The 12,686-nt window shown below is 40.9% G+C and overlaps 1 long non-coding RNA gene across 1 annotated transcript; it reads right to left on the minus strand.

The window, feature by feature from the left end:
• Positions 1–1,847: 1,847 nt before the first annotated feature.
• LOC124868118 lies at positions 1,848–6,483 on the minus strand. Its single transcript, XR_007038244.1, has 4 exons — positions 6,419–6,483; positions 2,878–2,946; positions 2,657–2,751; positions 1,848–1,927 (listed from the first exon to the last, which is right to left on the minus strand). It is a non-coding gene; the product is annotated as an uncharacterized LOC124868118 (long non-coding RNA).
• Positions 6,484–12,686: the final 6,203 nt, after the last annotated feature.

The raw sequence follows: 12,686 nt of genomic DNA on the forward strand, positions 1-12,686 counted from the left end.
CGTGAAATGCCTTTTTACGTAGTAATAATTAAGCTACTGTAAGTCTAATACGGATTATGTTGTAGGCTGCCCTAGGTCTTTGACCGCGGTGAAGTTAGTTTGAAGATGGATATTGGATATTCAAGCTCCGCGGAGTTAACGGCATCTAGCTCACGGTTGATCCGATTCAGGCACTCAGATTTCGGCTAGCTGCTCCCTGTTGCTCCCTCTTCTGACGCGCGGTGGTTCACTTAGTCAATAAGTTTCCGAAACAGACAATCGTGGAAAATAAAAATAAATAAATTCCTTGTCTTGTGACCAATTGAAACAAAAACAATGGTAAATCATGCTACTAGATTACATCAATGAGCCACATTCATTTTTATTCCATTTTAAGCCTTTTTACGGAATTGTTTTAGTCCAAAATTAGCATTGTTTTTAAATAGCTTCCAGGTCATGTGACCCACTGACATAAAATCTATCTGAAATTGTTCTGCTACAATGGATAGTTGAGGCACACCCTTTTTTATTCCATTTTAAGCATTTTTATATTTTGTAGGAATTTTTTGGGTCACAAATTAGCATTTTTCTTCAGTAGCTTCCAGGTTATGTGACCAATTTAAACAAAATCACTCTTAAATCATCCTACTACACTGGGAGAAGGAGGCACACCCATTATTTTCTCATTTAGATGGATTTCCTATTTCTTATGAATTATTTACATTAAAATTCACTGTTTTTCTTCAATAGCTTCCAGGTCATTTGATCACTTCACACAAAATATGTATGAAATTGTTCTACTACACTGGATAAATGAGGCACACCCATTATTTTCTCATTTAGATGCATTTCCTATTTTTTATGACTTTTTTTATATTACAATTCACCGTTTTTCTTAAATAGCGTCCAGGTCATTTGACCAATTCACACAAAATATGTATGAAATTGTTCCACTAGACTGCACAGATGAGGCACACTCATTTTTATTCCATTTTAACACATTTTTATAAATGTAAGAATTTCTTTCTCTTAAAAATTGTCATGTTTCTTTAATAGAAAGATAGAGCACAGCCTTAATTCTTTAGAAACAAAGTACTGTTTTATTTTCTACATATGAATTTTAAATATTTCTTTACAACGATATTGAACAGAGTACAATGTTAGCATATTAGTTGCACAGTGGGCATTTCCAGATGACTTTTTTCACATTTTCATATTCTGTGCTCTTTATGTCCAGGCACAAGGCATGGAACCATCTGTCACAGTTGTCACACTGGATCTGTTAAAATGTAACAGAAAACGTATGTTTAGCAGTAAAACAATACAATACAAACTCGTCTTCTGTCACACAGTAGGGTGTTTACTTGCTCGTCATAAGTTATTTACAACTTTTTGACTACCTCGAGTAAATGTTTCCAATTTACACATTGACAATTCATACTCCCACCCAGTTTGTAATTTGAGGTCCCGAAAGTGGGGTCTTGTAGGCAGCACACATTGCACAGCAAGTCTGGTCATCGAACACTGTAATCAAATTATGAAAGAAACCAAATATTATGAATTTTTATATATATATATATATATATATATAGTGAGGAAAATACTTTGCAAGTTTTCCCACTTTGAAATCATGGAGGTGTCTGAAATGTTCATCATAGGTGCACATCCATTGTGAGAGATAGAATCTAAAAAAAAAAAAAAACAGAAATCACAATGTATGATTTTTTAATAAATTATTTTACTGCTGAAAATTTCAGACCCCTCCATGATTTCAAAGTGGGAGAACTTGCAAAGTCAGGGTGTTCAAATACTTATTTTCCTCACTGTACCTGATGCTTCAAGGATTTGAAGAGCCAGATGTCTTCTTTCATCTTTCATTGCTTTTTTTGCTTGTGTCAAATTCCACATCTGGCATAACTGGAAAGGCTTCCATCAGTGCTATCGCCATCTAAAAAACAACACTGTCTTTCAGGACATAATAATGCAACAGACCCTAACAGTTAATAATGCAACAGACCCTAACAGTTAAATGTGGACACTCATTATATAAGGCATCCACACATACTCAAAAATGTATAAATACCTTTACAAAATGCAGAAAAAACTGTCATTGTATAGACTATGTTGCAACTATGTTGCTGAACCCTGTTTTGTTTTATTCCCCAAAAGGATCTCTTGGGCAATAATGACTTAAAACTTACCAAAATGTAGAAAATACATGCAATCCAGCCCGAAAACTGTTATTTGATTGTAAATTACATTTCCCTGTGATAATAATGTTATTTTCAATGTCACACCCTCCATACTTGCACAACACAAAACACTAACTCCTCAATGTACTTTGACTACAATGACTCCGCAGCTGTTTCCATCTTGTTGAATAGGGTGGCTCATAGCCCCCCCTTTCCACTTGATCCCAACACAGTCTGTTTTCCCATGGCATGTCCTTCTCATCTTGAAGTATTCCCGAGATAACAAATGAAATGATTTGTATGAGAGCAATTATATTTTGTTATTCCATTTATGACAACTGATGCCCCCTCTTATGCAACTATCAGCTTCTCAAAATGACAACCACTTTAGTTGTAGGGATCTTCAATAAAAGCTATGTGATTACTTTACACATTATATTTGTATTTTTCCAGTCACATTAGACATGTCTTACAGCTTGACTTACTGTATTCTTTTAGCTGCATTTTTGGAGTCCTCAAGCTCTGATGAGAGTTGTGCAGGATCCATAAGGAATACTGTGCTGGCTTTTGTTTTGATGTACTGAAAGTGGCCAACAAAGGAAAAGTAACATAATAAGAAACAATGTTGTAGAAACTTGTCAATATGTTCGGCTGTAATCAGACCAAAAATATACATATTCATTTCATGTGAGGAAAAACCACTAACCAGCAACTTCCAGTGGTTGTTGTTCACCAGCACAAATGGTAGAACTGCTTCATAGTTGTTAAAGTTCACCTAGAATAGCATTGAAATATATTTGAAGAAGCCATGTCAAATTCTGAAGACCACTTTTAAGCTCAAATCTCAACTTTAAGCTTTCCACACATGTAAATAATTTCTTTTAGTTAAAAGTACACTTTATGTCAAAAAGGTGTTATGAAAAATCTCAATTACTACATTACGCGCTTACACCTGTTAGGCTGGATAACTTTCTCCTCTAGAGAGATGGGGGGGGGAGGGTTAAACTTGCAGTGATACTGATATTATTAAGTAAGAAACAAAGAGTTGACATGTTGTGACCTAGACTAATGTGGGTAAAATTTGATCAATATTGTGCACTTAATGTTATTAAGTGGTTGACATCATCATTACTCTGAGGTATGTTATGTAGTGGCCAGCAGAGAACAGGTTTACATGTGGAATATATTATGTTATGAGTGCTGCACAGTGGTGCAGTTGGTAGCACTGTCGCCTTGCAGCAAGAAGATCCTGGGTTTGATTCTTTCTGCATGGAGTTTGCATGTTCTCCCTGTGCATGTGTGAGTTCTCTCCGGGTACTCCGACTTACTCCCACAGTCCAAAAACATGACTGTTAGGTTAACTGGTGTCTCTAAATTGCCCTTAGGTGTGTGCATGGTTGTTTGTCCTGTTTCTGTGTTGCCCTGTCATGGACTGGCGACCTGTCCAAGGTAAACCCTACCTGTCACCCAATGACCACTGGAGATAGGCAACCCGAAAAGGAGAAGTGGATTGGATAATGGATGGATGGATATATTATGTAATATTTTACAAAGGCGGTTTGAAGCCTGTTATCCAGATTTACCTCCTCATCTTCCTGGAAACACATCTGTGTCATTCACCATCCCAAATCTCAATGTCAAATCAACTCTTACATGTTGTATAAAATATACATGGATTATGTGAAACAATACTTTTACAGAACCCTTGTAAACCAGACCCTGATCTTCATTCAACCCTTGTGGAGCACAAAAATCTTAAACTTTTTTAATCAACAAACACACATCTTTTTAAACACAACATATGACAGGTTATTTGACTTATGTTGCATTGTTTTACTCGATGTATCTGATGTGTAAACATAAAGGTTTTATTTTTTTATCTTACACTGACACAACATATCAACAAAGATACATATTACCTTAGGTAAACTTTGGCGAGGAAGCTCTGTTCTGTCCCCAAACAAAATCACACCAGCTGTGTAGTGATTGAGGATGTAAATGGTGTCCACCACTCCTGATACATGGGCAGCCACATGAAACCGGCTTTCAATTACCTGCATAACAAAATATATTTTGCCCTGCGATGGACTGGCGACCTGTCCAGGGTGTACCCTGCCTCTCGCCCGTAGACTGCTGGAGATAGGCACCAGCCCCCCTGTGACCCACTATGGAATAAGCGGTAGAAAATGACTGACTGACAAAATATAATTTCTGCATTAAGTGCCTACAAAAGTCTTTGTCATTTCAACATTAATATCTGCAAATATTCACATTTGCGTGCAAATTTGTGGAAAAACTGAAAAAAATCATATACATGTCTCCCCATTCAACTACTGATGTGGACGAAGAGAGCACAGATCTGAATGGTGTATGACAAAGCTCCGTCCCTTAATTTGTGAAGGGACCAATGCAACAACAACTTCTGTAACCCTCTTTTTCCAAAGCCAAGTTAACTGGAAATTGGATTTCCAAAAAAATCGCTTCATACAGAAGTTTGATACAGTAAAACCAGATATTTTCAAAAAACAACTAAGATTAACGTTCGGAAATACATATTTTCTATATGGTTTTACAATTTTTGTCTGTAATGATGAATTTACTAATAGCTACAGAATGTATTATAATTTTTTTCTGTTCCTATGGGATTTGTAGTTGTACATACAGCAAATGCTTCTCTGACCATACTCATTCTGCCTGTGTCAGTTATTGTTTCTCATTTCATTTTCTGCCGACCACATTACTTGTTAGAATAGTTTTAAACTGACATATTGTAATGAATACATATTTTAATCACGTATTATAGCAACATCTTGCAAATAAAAACAACCATGTCACTGTCATGAAATTAAATGTAGTTAGTTTTTCGAAAGACCAAGTTCAACTTAATATGAAAATTAAAAAGCTATGAATAGTCATTTCTGATCCTATCTATACATTTAACATCAGCCTACTGATTCTCTACTACAACTGATTCACCTACATTTTGATGCACGTTTACAAAATAAGAGAGAACATGTCTTTAAGAGCTTTCTGTATAGTTGAGAAAGAAAATATAATGTTGAAAGTACTTGGTTGTTTCTAAGCTGTATGGTTATTGTTGAGACATAATAGATGTTGGATGTAATTATATCCCTCTCTTTTAATTTGTTATTGCAATAGGATATTGTTCTGTTTTAAGATGTAAATTATTCATCAAGCTCCTGGCTCCTGACTGAGTACTTCTGGCTAAACAAGCTATCGGTTATTTTGCGCTGTAATAGTTGTTGATTAGCAGTGATGCTCATTGTTGCTCTCATATCTGCTTGCTAACAGTTGTCTACAATAAAGAAAATTTCAAAACCCCACTAAGTCATTTCTTGCAGTGACTTCATCAGTAATGTCATCTTATGTTAACCACATCTTGTGCAACTTATTTAACCTAAGAAAAATTATGCTTGACCTAAATTTTAAATAAGTATAGTAGTAGATGTTTTGGGGAAACTGTGAAGTCTTTGTCAATAATTTCCATTGGGAGACCATGCTGCTTAATGTGCTCAAAATATCGTCCTTGTAACGAGGAAAACATTTTAGAGATGAATTCTGCTGGTCTGAGGTACTTCTTCTTTCCCAGGATGTTCTGTTTCACCAAACCAAACCATAGCTCCACATGGCAGTTGGTTTCTCTGGTTTTGCAACTTTTATTTGTTTCACTGGTTGTTGGTGTCTCTTGTCGTGTCAGATCTCCAAGCAACAAACCACTCCACAGTGGGATGATCCCCATGTAGTTTTACAGCGAACATCAATTATACCAGGACATAAGTAATGGTTTTTAATATTGGCTGAATCATCAGACAGAACGTCACACTCTGCTTGGTCCCGTATCACTTAAAAAGTATGTGTGAAAGGTGACTTTCCAACAATGCTGTTACATTTGTCAGTGATTAGTTCCTCAGCTATCGGCTTTCTTCATTCTTGTTTTTCTTGCTTTGCGAAGTGCGGCTCTCGAGGTAGGTTTGGCTAGTTTTTACCAGATGGGTACATTCTTTTGCGTCAAAGAGTGCACACCTCAATAGCAAGCTGCATACTTTGGCAGTTGAGCAGGTATGCAAAGCAGAATGTTGCATACTCTTGTATGCCTCGGTCTGATGTTTTTCTGCCTTGTGTCACAGCCTTAACTACATTGGCAGAGCACAGATGCAACACAGTGAAGTTTGTCATACTAGCAGTGTGTCCATGCACTATGTCAAATGCTCTGGCGAGGTACTCACAAATATCTTCCTTGTTGAAAGATAAAAGCACGCTGTTTATCAAAGCCCAACTGTAGTCTGTCTCAACCTGTGCAATTTGTATTTTTGTTTTGTGAGACAGTTTCCTTTTGAATTCCATTAGCCAATAAGAAATGGAAGGAATACTATGGCTGTTGGTGATCAGTTCTGTGACAGGCAAAGGAGGTTAATCCTTGCCCATGCCTGGTGTTGGGACCACAGCCATGGGTTTCAACACTAAAACTCCGGTACATACTTTCCTGGAACTTTTCAAAATAAAGTGCATTAACCTTCTTCCAGCACAGCCAGGAAAGGGGGTAACTGCGGACTTCCTGTGGCGCCATTACCCAAATAAAAGCCCCCACCTTTCCACAAGTCTTTCTCTTTCCACACGGCCTTCGAGGAGAACGGTTCAGGAGAGGCCCAGCGTGCGAATGTCTTTTGCTGGCAAAAAGACATAAATCCAACTGGATCCAAAGCCATACGATCATCGATCATATGCAAAGTTAAGTAGAATGAAATACTGTCTGTGTATCCGGTATTTTCATTCATGAACGGGGAAATTAAGGTGTAAGAGTTGCTTACATTTTCTCTTCGAGGCCCCACAGAAGCAAAACTGTGTCGCAGAGAGATCCCCGGTGGAGAAGCTGTTTCTACAGGCTGAGTCTGGAGGAAGTTACTACGGCCTGCACAACCGTGTTCCGGTAACGAACAGCTGGAGGTTAGCGGGAAGCTAACCCTTTTATTCACAGAACGAACGCACCTTCTGATCGGGAGAAACTGAGGAAGTTAGCGGGAAGCTAACCCTTTTGTTCACGGTGGATTTCTTCTTCAAACTTCGCCCTTGGACAACATTCCCTCAACATGGTCAGAGGTTAGGTTTGGGCAGATTAACAGATAGGTTTAGGATGAAATGATCTAAACGTTTTCATGTTATGAAGTTTTGTTTTGTGAAACCTGGCTATCTTTATTGCTAGTAGGCTATCTACGGCACGCGCCGGTTCCGTGTTCTTTGTATGTTTTAAAGCTAAGATAAACTTTATTTAAAGGGTGGTTTTAACCAGAACATTGCCGTCCACGCTTATGCATTTTAACCCTTTCATTAATCCTGGTATTTTAAAGGTATGTGTTGATTCTGGTGCTAAGCTATCCGCTTCTTGCTAGCTTAATTGCTAACGGTAAGAACACGTGTGTGCTAGCATTAAGGCTAGTCAACAGAAAGGTTGTTGGTTTTCAAGCTAGTGGATAATAGTCCCTGAACATCATTTACTAGAGTTGATAACTAAGTAAACACCATTAAGCCCCATTTCTCCAGAAAGATTTGGCTCTTTTCCAGAATACTCAATAATATTTCTTCAAATATTATTTCAATAAATAAAGGCAGTTAATGAGACACCGTTGAGAATTAGTCATCCAGGAGGTTGGTTTTATTCGGCAGATCATTATTTAAAACATTATTTTATTAAAATAATATTTTACCTAATCTTGCATTGTGAATGGTTGTCTAAACGTTTGCTGATTATTTCCTAAGTTAGTTCCAAGACTAACTTAACTTCACTTCCAGATTCTTCAAGATAATCCTTGGTTCTCAAACATAAACATTGCATGGTAATGTTGCATCACTCTTTTTGGTCATGATTTCCAATCATCTTTAATCAGCCTGTTTATATTGTACATAGCCCATTAGTCTTGATTATTCTTTAATTCTGCTTGTTAGTTTAGTTGGATTGTTTAAGCATAGTAAAGAGTCTGTTGATTGAAATATGTTTGACTTTGAGTTGACTTATTTTTGTTAATAAATTCTTGTATTTTAAAAAATTGTGTGAATTCATTCCATATATGTGCAGAGTTTATGCTGTTCAATAATGCCAGAGTTCGTCTCACACCTTTCTATTTTGTCCTAATACCATCGCCTTCATGGGCTGGTATTCACAGGACAATCCTTAACAGACCGAAATATTATTTGATAAAATACTAATAGAGCCAGCCTAAGCATCCGGGGATCGGGCCGTTGAGGTCTCCACCTTCGTCCGCCACCCAATCCTCTTTGCACCGGTCCCTCACGGTTCCCCCTGCAGGTGGTGGGCCCACTGGGGGATGGCCTCGCATCTCTCGTTCGGGCTTGGTCCGGCCGGGTCCCGCGAGGAGCAACCCGGCCACCAGGCGCTCTCCGACGAGTCCCGACCCCAGGCCTGGCTCCAGGGTGGGACCCCGGCTCCGCCGTACCGGGCGACGTCACGTGCCTCGATATTGTGTTTTTCATGAGGGGTTCTTGAACTATTCTTTGTCTGACCCTGACCCATCACCTAGAACCTGTTTGCCATGGGAGACCCTACCAGGGGCATTTAGGCCCCAGACAACATAGCCTCTAGGATCATTTGAGCACTCAAACCCCTCCACCACGTTAAGGTGACGGTTCAAGGAGGGGTGACGGTTCAAGGAGGGGGATGTTGGAGACATAGAGTCCGAGGGGACCATGTTCTCTGCATCTATTGTCGATGCTGCTGCCCATAGCTGCGGCCGTAAGGTCTGCGGTGCCTGTCGTGGCGGCAATCCCAGAACCCGGTGGTGGACACCGGCAGTAAGGGATGCAGTTAAGCTGAAGAAGGAGTCCTATCGGCTGTGGTTGGCTTGTGGGACTCCTGAGGCGGCTGACGGGTACCGTGAGGCCAAGCGTGCTTCGGCCCGGGCTGTGGCAGAGGCAAAAACTCGGGCCTGGGAAGAGTTCGGTGAGGCCATGGAGAAGGACTACCGGTTGGCCTCGAAGCGATTCTGGCAAACCGTCCGGCGCCTCAGGAGGGGGAAGCAGTGCTTTGCCAACACTGTTTATAGTGGGGGCGGGAGACTGCTGACCTCGACTGAGGACATTATCGGGCGGTGGAAGGAGTACTTCGAGGATCTCCTCAATCCTGCCATCACGCATTCCGTGGTGGAAACAGAGGCTGGGGACTCGGGGTTGGACTCTTTCATCACCCAGGCTGAAGTCACCGAGGTGGTTAAAAAGCTCCGCGGTGGCAAGGCTTCGGGGGTGGATGAGATCCGCCCTGAGTACCTCAAGTGTCTGGATGTTGTAGGGCTGTCATGGTTGACACGCCTCTTCAACATTGCGTGGCGGTCGGGGACAGTGCCTCTGGACTGGCAGACTGGGGTGGTGGTCCCCGTTTATAAGAAGGGGGACCGGAGGGTGTGTTCCAACTACAGGGGGATCACACTCCTCAGCCTCCCTGGTTAGGCCTACGCCAGGGTATTGGAGAGGAGAGTCCGACCGATAGTCGAACCTCGGCTTCAGGAGGAACAGTGTGGTTTTCGTCCCAGCCGTGGAACACTGGACCAGCTCTATACCCTCTACAGGGTGCTCGAGGGTTCATGGGAGTTTGCCCAACCGGTTCACATGTGTTTTGTGGACCTGGAGAAGGCATTCGACTGTGTCCCTCGTGATGCCCTGTGGGGGGTGCTCCAGGAGTATGGAATCGGGGGCCCTTTATTAGGGGCCATCCGGTCCCTGTACGAGCGGAGCAGGAGTTTGGTCCGCATTGCCGGCACTAAGTCGGACCTGTTCCCAGTGCATGTTGGACTCCGGCAGGGCTGCCCTTTGTCGCCGGTCCTGTTCATAACTTTTATGGACAGGATTTCTAGACGCAGCCAAGGGCCGGAGGGGGTCTGGTTTGGGGACCAGTGGATTTCGTCTCTTCTTTTTGCGGATGACGTGGTCCTGCTGGCCCCCTCTAGCCAAGACCTACAGCATGCGCTGTGGCGGTTCGCAGCCGAGTGTTAAGCGGCTGGGATGAGGATCAGCTCCTCCAAGTCCGAGGCCATGGTACTCGACCGGAAAATGGTGGCTTGTCCTCTTCAGGTTGGAGGGGAGTTCCTGCCTCAAGTGGAGGAGTTTAAGTAAAGTAATTGAGACACTTCATCAGAGATTAGAATTTCAAATTGAGTGACCAGAGCGACATGTACTTCCGGCCACAATGCCAATGGCATTTAGACAGGCATTTGGACATAGAGTTGCTGTGATAGTCGACTGTTTTGAAGTTTTCATTGAGAGGCCGTCTAATTTACTGGCCCAACACAAACATGGTCTAACTACAAGCATCACCATACTGTTAAATTTCTGATTGGCGTTGCACCTCAAGGCTATGTCACTTATATATCTTGTGCTTGGGGAGGGAGAGTTAGTAATAAACAGATCACATTAGAGAGTGGCCTCCTAAAAAAATTGTTACCTGGAGATATTGTCCTAGCAGATCGTGGGTTCAATATAGTGTGGGATGTTATTGTGCTTCACTACAGATACCTGCATTCACCAAGGGAAGAAAACAGTTATCAGCATTTGAGGTAGCAAAAACTAGAAAAATAGCTAATTTGCGTATTCATGTTGAGAGAGTCATAGGTTTAGTCAAAAGAAAATATCAGATTCTGCAGAGCAAAGCTATGCCCAGAGAACACCTGGCAAAAAAGTCACGTGAGGCACTGGCATTGATTGACAAGATTGGAGTTATTTTCTGTGTCTTATCTAATCTTTCGGAGTCTGTTGTCCCATTGGAGTAAGGAGGAGGAGAAGACGGGAGAAATAATAAATCAGTTCAGTACCTGAGCCCTCACACGTTGGTCAGTCTGTAAATATGTTTTCAAACGATATGTTCATGCTTATTATTACAATGTTCTTGTGATTATAAAAAAAATTGACAAATCTAATCTTTTGAACAAACCTCTGTGATTTATTGTTTTCTAAATTTCACTAAACAAATTATTACTCATGTACTTGTGTAACTTGTTGTCCCAGTATTTCTGGAAGTAGACTGTTCCTAAAAAAAACACTCAACTTTAGGAATAACATCATCCCAAAATTCAAGATCTGGCAAAATTCTTTCAACAAAAATATCATTCTGGTTCCACACTACAAAGTCACAATATTCAGCATCTACAATGTGAAGATATGCCAGAACTTGATAGTAGTAGTCATGACTCCGGTCAAGTGTGAGATTACTCCCATCATTGATGAGGCAGAAGCCCTTTTGATTGGCACACAAGTGCAGATTGACCTCATCTTGGTGAGAGTGGGGGCACTAAAATCACAGGGAAAGACATGAACAAATGCATTTTGTGCCTAGTTGCTCAGTTCACAGATTTATGGAAAGAGATCAAGCCATTTCTCTACCGGACAGAAATAAATGCTAATCAAGTCTGATGAATGAGTCACAACAATCGAATACTACATTCAAAAGTGTGAAAGCCCATTTCTGGTACTCGGATGAAAAGAAAACATAAATCATAATAATGACTTTGCTAAATCATTATTAAGAGAGACAGTTTTGTGAAGTGGTAGAAATGGGCTTCCTTAAAAAAGTGGACCCCATGTACGGCCACTTGGGGTTCAGCCAGAGACCACTGTCCATACATGAGAAGCCAGTATGCTCCCGACCCATCAGCTTCTCATATGCTCCTCTTGCTTGAATTCATGTTTTCTTCCATAACTGTAAACAGTACAATGCAAAACATAAACAGGAAATTATGACTTAGTGTTTGTCTAGAGGCACTTCATTGATTTAAATGCAGTTACCCTATCCACTGTGATTGGTCCTACTCCTGTATAATCCTAGCCTTATAACCCTATAACTTATGATGATCCTTCAAGGCTGTCCAATTTCATTAATAAACAATGTGAACAGCAAATGTGTTCTAACTGAAAAACGACTACAGTTAAAGACTGGGTATGGACCACAACTTTATAGTTGTGAAGTGGACTCTCGTTCCATTTCATAGAACATTTTCTTAGCTCATAATAGACAGCCTCATAAACACAATCTTACCTCTGTCTTACCCTAATTCAAACCCTAAATACCTTGTAGCAGCTGTGGTGAACCTATATGCTTCTCGGTGGCATATAGCCTTGATCAAGCTCTTGGATGGTTGCCGGGATTTTGTCCTGAGAACTTGTTTCAGCTTAGAGGCCGTTATGCGTCCAGCTCTTTGCTTAAACCAAATCCTGCTTGCACTTTGACCTCTAGTTGCCCTCTACAGCTCGGACAGGGTGAGTTCTTCTAGCTGAAATTCCTGGCAGAGCTCTTCAAGCTGCAGAGTCTCTGCTGTTCGGTATTCAAGAATAGTTTTATGTAGCATGCTGGATTTGGGGATAAATTCTTTGTGGTAAGACCCTAGCCATCAGTGCTGCACTCCTTGGAGAGTTTTTGCTTAATGTCTCAAAAAACCTAGCTTACGTTTCTCATGGTCTCTTCATTCTTGTGCGTGGAGGTGATTTCCCCACTGTGTT

The sequence above is a fragment of the Girardinichthys multiradiatus genome, chromosome 5 (genome assembly GCF_021462225.1).
Source record: "Girardinichthys multiradiatus isolate DD_20200921_A chromosome 5, DD_fGirMul_XY1, whole genome shotgun sequence".
Taxonomy (NCBI): Eukaryota; Metazoa; Chordata; class Actinopteri; order Cyprinodontiformes; family Goodeidae; genus Girardinichthys; species Girardinichthys multiradiatus.